General features: G+C 31.3%; 1 long non-coding RNA gene across 1 annotated transcript; it reads left to right on the top strand.

Moving 5' to 3' along the window:
- Nucleotides 1–1,436: 1,436 nt before the first annotated feature.
- On the top strand, nt 1,437–4,629 carry LOC143043449 (uncharacterized). Its single transcript, XR_012968398.1, has 3 exons — nt 1,437–1,630; nt 3,026–3,158; nt 3,834–4,629. It is a non-coding gene; the product is annotated as an uncharacterized LOC143043449 (long non-coding RNA).
- Nucleotides 4,630–9,292: the final 4,663 nt, after the last annotated feature.

Raw genomic sequence — 9,292 nt, 5'->3', positions numbered from 1 at the left:
AAAAATCGTCTTTTTTTTTTTTTTATCTAAAAACTGTCATAGGGTGAAACTTGCACATTTATTTCTTATCTAAGATCGGTATTTAATTTGCCTTGGCCTAGAGTGTTAAGTATTTGTAGATTTATTGTTTTGGAACTTTAGCAGACTGTCTGACTGACCGTTAACTTTAATGTATGATGCAGCTGTGTTTGAACTGTAATCATTTATAATTAGAAGCCGTACAATTTATGTTCCTGTTTGTTTATATTCTGTTCCAATACTTCCGATACTATTATTTCTATTTTTTGTTCATTATTCTCTATTCTGTAAACCCCCATCCACATCCTCAGGTATAGACGAAGTGTCATATATGTGGTCTAGTAATGTCAGCAGTGTGATCTGCACATATATCATTTTGTAGAAAAAGATGAACGGGTGGCGTTATACATTGTTTTGATGTAAGATATGATACATCTTTTCTATAAAATCGATTGATTGACAGATTGGTGGTTGCAGACTGAGAACGTGCAGTGTCAAATAGTTCATGCATGCATGCACGGAACGAAAAGCTATTTTAAAACAATACATACGTATTACCATGCATGGGGAATACCTGTAATAAATTAAGGGTAGACCAGGATGAAGTTCGGTAAACTTTTTATACGGGTTTTACATTTTTTTCTATTTTGGCGGATGAAGATAATTCTATTCCCAAGTCACCCTTAAGTGTCCATAAATTCAGCAACACCCATACATATATATATACCTACTTTCCAATCTTTTAAAACAAATAAAAGAAAGAATAAGACAAAATGATACACATTCTCAAACGCCTATTTTATCGGTAATAATACTTGAGGGTCTTGTTAGAGTTGACAGAATATCAAATCACGCGACTGGGAAACGCAGAATAAAGGACAATACATATAGCATATACAAAAAAAATATAAAGAATAGAAAATAAAAGGATGATCAAATAGAGAATAATGAGCAAAATTATAAAGAATAGAAAAAATGTTTTAAAAATTAAAAGAATACAAAATCGATGGACCATCCATCCAGACCATTATAATTTTGTAGTTGTCCATTTTTGTTTAGCATATTATTTTATTTGAAAGATATAAAATGACCATACATTAAAAACCTCTATGAAATGACACAGATTCAAATAATTTACAACCTTCGATTTGTTTAATGTATGTTAGCAAACAAGTGCCGCATATCTATCAGAAGTTGTAAAATAATTATTACTAATTACAACAAACGCGGCTTAAAAGCCTTATCAATTTTATGTAATGCACGCGTACGTTGATTGTAGGCCCATAGTGTTACCACATGCCGAGAAGTCTTCAAATGGAAACACAAGATAATTAATGACAAGACGCAGGACACTTAAACTGGACCCCTGTTGTGTTCACTTATCGCTACACTGACGGTGCGAAATTACATTGTATAGATGGAACGGCGGACCAGTTTATATGACACTGATCTGTAATTTTGTATAATATGATCACTTGGTATTTCTCTCTATGTACGTGCAACGAAGATGACAGACAGTGGACATCAAAAGGAGGAAAGACAAGTTAAACATAGACGGGATAGTTTTCCAGTTTCGATTATGAAACATTCATCACAGTTCAAGAAATTGGAGGTTAGTTTTGCTCAGTTTACTAGAGGTGGGGTGAGGGGTGGGGGTCACGGATACTGGGGTCCCCTCGTGGATACCCGACATACATGCTTAATGCATACTAGACGTTTAATAAGTCTCTGCTTATGTCCCTTTTCAAATCCTCGATCGATCCGCATCTGCGAATCAATTGGCATATTTTTTTTACGATAGCACTGCATAAGAATAATATCGATCACTCCATAATAAACAAGTACAATTTGGAATAAAACATTTATGGAACTCCAAAACTGATTATGATAACGATAATCATATCATTAAAGAAAGAGGTGTATCATGAAGCAAAGCTTAATGCTATCACTAAATTTGACTTTACTACTCTGACAATTTGTTATATCACAAAGATAAATTTATATACTACAAGTGTGGACACAGATCAGTGTGGATAGTATGTTTGGGTTTTTGACAGTGTTTTGTATGACTAAAGAAGTTCTTTGTTATCCCCATTGGTTTCTATATTATTAACTATGTTTTATAATATGGCAACCAACCTGAGCATTAGCAGAGTTGTTTATTTTATATTTAGTTTTTTATGTTCAAGACGGGCATAAAAGAGCTCGAGACACTAATTGCATCAGTTACTAAATGATTATGTCAGATAGAGTATGTTCCACATTCTTGATTTTGGATACATTTTGAAGCTAGTAGAAGAGGAACACATAACAAGTTAATTTTTTCATAATGTGATTTTTTTTATATTGGAGATGGTATCTGAAAACATGCGAACATAAGTTTGAACGTAAAATTATTAGATAAATATTTTTTATTATCTTAAGTTTAATTATTAAGATATTAATAATGTTTCTAATTGGTAATCTCATTATTATTTCCTACTGGTGAAAGTTGAAGTAATTTTTAAACATTTAAAAAATTAAAAAGTTAACTTTCTTTACGCTTAGTCTTAGAACAGCTGTTAGGACACACTAGCTATGAAATTGTTTCATAGAAGGATGGAAAATGTACCTATTATTTTAGCAAAAAGTGAAAGATACCCAGGGGCGGGACCAGTCATTTTTAAAAGAGGGTTCTAAACATTTGTTCCAATTTAAAACCAATGATCGTAAAAAAAAGGGTGTTCAAAGCACAGAACCCTAACTGGATCCGCCACTGAATCCAAAGGATCATATTTATACTCATAAGTCTATGAAAAAATAACACACCATTGCGAAAAACGAATAAACGAGCAAGAGATTATTGTATGTAAAAAAATATAGTTTTGAACATTTTCATAAGTACCTAAAGAACTGTACTCACACTCTTATGCAATCTGTTTGGCACACAGAATAATTGACAAAAAGTCTGCATCTTCATGGATAACATGACCATTTCAGTCAAAATATAATACGCTGTTCTTTATAGGTCACCAGACACTTCTATCAAAAGGATTTTTTTTAAAGAAACACAAAAGTTTAGAAGGCAGACAAAATGGCAGAAATTACTACAACCACCGAGAACATTAGTGAAGGATACATTTTGAGGAAAATCTTTAGAGGTAAAAAAAAAAAAAAAAAGTATCTTAGAATGCTGAAATTAAGATTCATAATTGTTGTTTTATAAAAAGTGTTCTTTCTTATCTCATTGCTAAAGATTTTGAAAGTGTTAATTTAAATATAATTCATACATGTATTTTGACTATTTTGACTATGTATTATGTAGTTCGGTCGGAATTGTTATTAGTGATTTAAAATTCATTATTTTAAGAATGCGTGCAATGTATCGGTTACTCTATGAAAAGGAATATATTATGAATTTTAGAGCGAGGGCCTGATATGTGATGTTCAGTTGTACAATCATTTGCACATCTTATTTATACGGCGATCAGATCCGGCTGCTCCTTCAGTCCTTGTACATCTCTCTGAAACATTTGCTTACTTTACAAGTTACAATTCATTTTTGACAAGGTTAATGTAAGATGTTGCAAGACTTTAACCATCTTGGGTTATGCCCATTTATAACCATAAACAATGCTGGATGTTTCTGTTCTCTAACTTAAGTTTGCCTCAACCGAATGTTAAAATCACAAAACTGTCTTCACTACTTGAATCCTGTACATGTATCTGAATGTGGAAGTTGACACGTGCACATTTACGAGTAGGATCATTTGTAGCCCATAGACACATTTTTCTTTTTTTTTGTATGAACTGCATTTTTTTATTTGATCTTTCAGATAGCTTTGGTTGAACGGAATAATGGAAACATGTATTTGGGAATATTACATTTACAAAGATGATTGTTTGAAAAGGTCAGAAGAGTTTGAAGATGAATAATTCCAGCTACAGATCTGCATGTCACTAAAAGATCAGATTACTAAACGATTAGTACCAGATGCATTATAACGAAGCTTCAAGTTGTCTCTCAGTTTGTCTGTAATAAATAAGACCGTTGGAATTTCTTTTAAATTATTTTAATTTTGTATCATGTAATACTTTTAAGATTATTTTTATATAGAACAAAATTCATATTGAATGTAGAATAAATTTATTCTGTGTCTCAGCCTCACCATACAGATAACTTAACTCAAAATAAATTTATTTTATATTTTATTATAATCCGAAATCGCATTGAAACTAGAATTAATTTATTCTGTGTCACAGCCTCACCATACAGATTACTTTACTTCAAAATAAATTTATTTGATATTTTATTATAATCCGAAATCGCATTCAAATAGAATAAATTTATTCTGTGTCATAGCCTCACCATACAGATAACTTTACGTCAAAATAAATTTATTTTATATTTTATTATAATCCGAAATCGCATTCAAATAGAATTAATTTATTCTGTGTCACAGCCTCACCATACAGATAACTTTACTTCAAAATAAATTTATTTTATATTTTATTATAATCCGAAATCGTATTGAATGTAGAATAAATGTATTGTGTGTCTCAGCCTCACCATACAGATTATTGGACTTTCAAAATAAATTTATTTTAAATATTGTTATAATCATAAATGACATTGAATGTATAATAAATGTATTCTATGATTTTCTCGAACTAATAATAGATATTATGGCTCTATAAAATAAATTTATTTTAGAAATGATCATATACCGAAAGCACCATGCATTTAGAATAAATTTATTCTATGTTGAATCCTTTACAGAGAGTTGACTGAAAATGGACAGCTAAGTGTAGATTTCAGTATAAATTTATTTTGAAATGTATCAAATAAATACTAATATAACAGAATTGTCTTTGTTTTTCATGATTTTTTCTCTAATACATGGGTTATAGAATAAATTTATTACGTTCTGGTCCGAATTTGGCCTCTAATTGCACTTGTCAGAATTAAGAGTGAAAAAAGAGGAAAATTGGTTTTTTCCTTTTTTATTCTGCTCTCAGTTTTAGAAAGTTACTCAGAATGCTTATTCCAATAATTTTTATCTTTGGTACCAAAAATACGTGTTACGTACGTGAAACAGGCCTTGCTATTTTACCTGTGCATTATTATTGTAACACTGTTAAGTGAAGACATCCAGAAGATCCAATGTCAGTTCAACCGATTTTTGTTTGTATTGGACGAAATATTTGTAACATCTGTAAACGCGAACCATTATAAAATAGTAAAAATGTTGGTCTGTTCTAAACTATCAAAGTGTTCACTCGCAGTCCAGGAGAATGCTTACAATGGATAACCCATCTACCAAACAATGGCAATAAAATGGAAAGTACAATTTCAGTTCATTTCGATCTCTTCTACTCGTCTCTCATGTGTGTCTCGACAGCTTTTCAGTTTCCTAGATACAGCCTGACGTAACTTCTTGCTCATGATTATGTATATGAGGAAGTTGGATGAACATCCCACAATCATTGCAAGTTTTAAAATCTCAATAAAAAGTTTTAAATTGTTTAAACTTATGCCCCAATTTACCCAGATAATGTTGAGTATGTAGTTCATGGGTTCACTGTACGGTGTAGATCCGAGTAAAAGGAAAGGTCCATTATCACTGAACAACACCCCTTCATCAAATACATAATCTACTAAATGTTCGAACAAGTCTTTGTCAATTTTTCTTTTTTTATCATACCAACTGCATAACATCATCGCTGTACTTTTTCGAATTTCGTGAAACAAACGAAAAAAGAGATAACGCATGGTGTTTAGTAAATTTAACTGATATTTGTCCTTAAACATGACGTTAGCGTACCTCGAAACACGTTGAATGGGACGATCGTAAAATCCCCGATCAGACAACGGCGTTAAGATAGCTCTTATACAGCTCTCATTCAATGTTGAGCTAGAATACTGTGGTATATCATGATCCCTGTTAAAGTTTGACATTATAGTTTTGTGTGATTCTGTCGCAATCTTTTTGACGGCCATGTTTGCGTTATTTTCCAGGTTAGCACTGTAAGTGAAGAAAAGGGTTGTATTGATGTATAATCTTGGTACTTCCGTGAGTAAAAATACGACCATCACACTCAAAATGAGTATGCAAGATTTCTTTTCAGACCTTGAAACTGATGCATGACCTCGAACATGTTTTCGGCGACACAGTATAACTATGATATAAAATGTAGAAACCAACATAGTTACTACTGCAGTGGATAAAACAACGGTAAAAAGAATTGGATAAAATGTCAGGATGTATTTCTGCATGTTAGCGTGCGCAACTGACACCAAACAGATATCCTCTTTGCCGGATTTAAAACCAACAACAAACAATCTGGGGATACTCATTACCATTGAGCCTACAACACAGACGCCGCAAACTATTCCCGCCTTTCTATTGGTAACTTTGGTCCTGCTCCATATTGGACACATCACAGCCATAAGTTTCTGTACTCCAAGAGATGTTGTTATCAATATGGACGCAAGGTGGAATGTGTCTGTCAAGTTAGTTACTACAAAGTGAAGCCAGCACAGTGGAAACTTCAGGCAAACGAACTCTGTTAGTTCCAGGAAAAGGTTTTCCGTCGCTTCACTTGTATCATTGAAGTTAACATAATATCCAATCTTATCATAAAAAGGTACAAATAATGGCTCGAAACCATAGGTACATAACGCGGTAAGGCTGTCGGCTAAAGCCAGTCCCTGCATCAAAACTGTTGTAGGCGTTTTAATTTTTCGATCAAGTAAAACACAAAAAATAATTATGTTCATCACTATAGATATATACGACACAGTTGGTCCAGCAACGATATTAAGCCAAAATGGACTCCGTGAGTATAGAATAAACAACATTTTTTAAAACGATATCTTCAAAGCAAAAGGGTAGCTCTGTTAGTGTGGTCGGTTATATAACTAACTGATATATTGTTTGAGTAATATAAATATATATGAGAAAGTGAGGAGAATTTGACATTAAAGTATATAACTGACACATTCACCATGGGATTTCTAAACTTTGAAATATATATTCAACGACCAATTACCTAAATAAGATTTATGGGAAAATAAAAATATAAATATTTCATATGAATTGGACAGATAATGTCTCAGTATATAAAAATATTATTCTATTTCGTTTCAAGCTTTCCTGATTTTTCTGGATTGCAGACTTTCCTGATTTTTCTGGAAAGACAATAAAGATTGTTTATTACTACGATTGATGACAAATTGTTGTAGATTCTGTTTTATATATGGATTGACTTTTTTAAAATTAAATAGAGCTAGATAAATTGTATACACATCTACGTATTTGTCTAATAAGACATAAAAAGGATAAAAGGAATTTCCAAAAATGTAGGTCTGGATTTAGTTAACAGAAAAGAGAGTCAAAATTTATAAAGAATAGAGGTCAATGGCTTAAAATAAATTAAAAAAAAAGAAATACATCTAAGGACCCCTAAAGCACCTCCTTAAAATATTGGAGAGTTTGCTGGACCAATCAAACTACCAACAATCAACTCGTTCTAAAAAAATAGACATAGAAACAACGATGACCAATAACGAACAAGAACGAACAATAACGAACAATTACGACCAGTAACGACCAACACATTATGCAGATAGACAGTGTTTGTACAAACAAACACTGTGGTTGGGATAAACAGACTTATCCCCTTTATCCACTTTGTAGAATATTGCCTTCTAGATGTTCTTTGCTTATTTGTGGCAGAAGGATGCATTCTTATTGAAATAAATCCCCTTTCCTACATTCCCACTTACTGATATGCCAATAAATGAAGTTTGTAAAGATGACAGTCATTTAATCTATTTGATGAGTTTCATCAGATAATGTGTATCGGTTTCATTGTTGTCCTAGCATGTAACATTCAAGGCAAATCTGACAATTATTACGATTTTTTTCCAATGAAAGAAATGAAAAAAGCACTTTTTAAGTTTGTTGGTTAGTCCCACAGATGTTTCTGGATTTACTTTAATCAGGAATGCTTAAATTCAAAATTTTGAAAGCATAGGATGTGGGCGTACTTGAAAACGTGAGAAACTATATGTAAACAAAACAACGAGGACACAGAGAGAATAGTCAAATACAACAAAGGCCAACTTTGTCAACGGGAGTTCAAACAGTAGATTTTATATTATTTCTATATTTATGAACGAAGAATTGAAGAAAATATTATTCATTAATAATAATAGTAGTGAAGCATATATATTTTCACTCAATCTTTGTGTATTTTCAACTTCGATTAATGATTTTTTTTTTCGTAAGTAAAATCTTATGCATTAAAATAATTTCGGAATACTGCGATTTGGTATAATTCAATAGAAAAATGAGTCATAAGTTAATAAGATAATGCTATTTAGATATTTTTTAACAACAAATATATATTTTATATTATTCATATTGCATGTTACAGTTATACTGCACTGGTCAAGCTCCAGAGACGTATCCATGTGACATGCTTTCTGGGTATAATTTCGAATATAATAAAGAGACATTACACAAACTTTGATCATTTTTTTAAAAATTCTTTTATATAAATCTTTCAAATTTATGTAAAAGATTTTTTGCGAGAACGTTTTTTTCCTTTCATAGCCCTTCTTAGTTCTTTTAAACACAAATCATACATATCTAAGAATTTCAATTTTTGCTCTAAAACATATTATAACTTGTAAATACAAAAGACTAAAACTGTAAAAGAAAGAAGGTAAAACCTTACTGCCCATGATCTGATATTTTGTATCCAAATACTTATATCTTGTTTTTGAAATTAATATTTGTTAGAAGATGGTGTACTTTCTCACAAAAAGATTTATAAAAACAAACATGTAAATAAGAAATGTAAATATTCTTCCTCTTATGTTTTACAAAAGTAACAGTACTATAGGTTGTAGGAATACTATATTGTTTCAGTTTCAGTTTCCATCTACAAATGTTCAACTTGTTTTTTTTTATAAAATTTTGAATACAAAATCGTTTACAAATGACACATGTGGTGTGTATTCTTATCTTAAATGTCTTGTCTAAATACCTTTATCAATTGGCATTGTGTAATTTGATTAATAAAATAGTGTATAACTGAAAAAAAACATAGGATATGGGGTATCCATCAACGACAAAAAATCAGTACATGCACAGCAAAAAAAAACAACAACAAAAAACTCCAAAAAACACACACAAGAATTAAAGGAACATCGCTTTTATTGCTGTTCTTCATCTCAAAGTCACAACGAGGCCTTAAACATAGCCTTTTTTGTATAACATTCTAT

This window comes from Mytilus galloprovincialis, chromosome 8 (assembly GCF_965363235.1).
Source record: "Mytilus galloprovincialis chromosome 8, xbMytGall1.hap1.1, whole genome shotgun sequence".
NCBI lineage: Eukaryota > Metazoa > Mollusca > Bivalvia > Mytilida > Mytilidae > Mytilus > Mytilus galloprovincialis.
The sequence above is the reverse complement of the archived record's forward strand: the minus strand, read 5'-3'. Positions and strand labels throughout refer to the sequence as shown.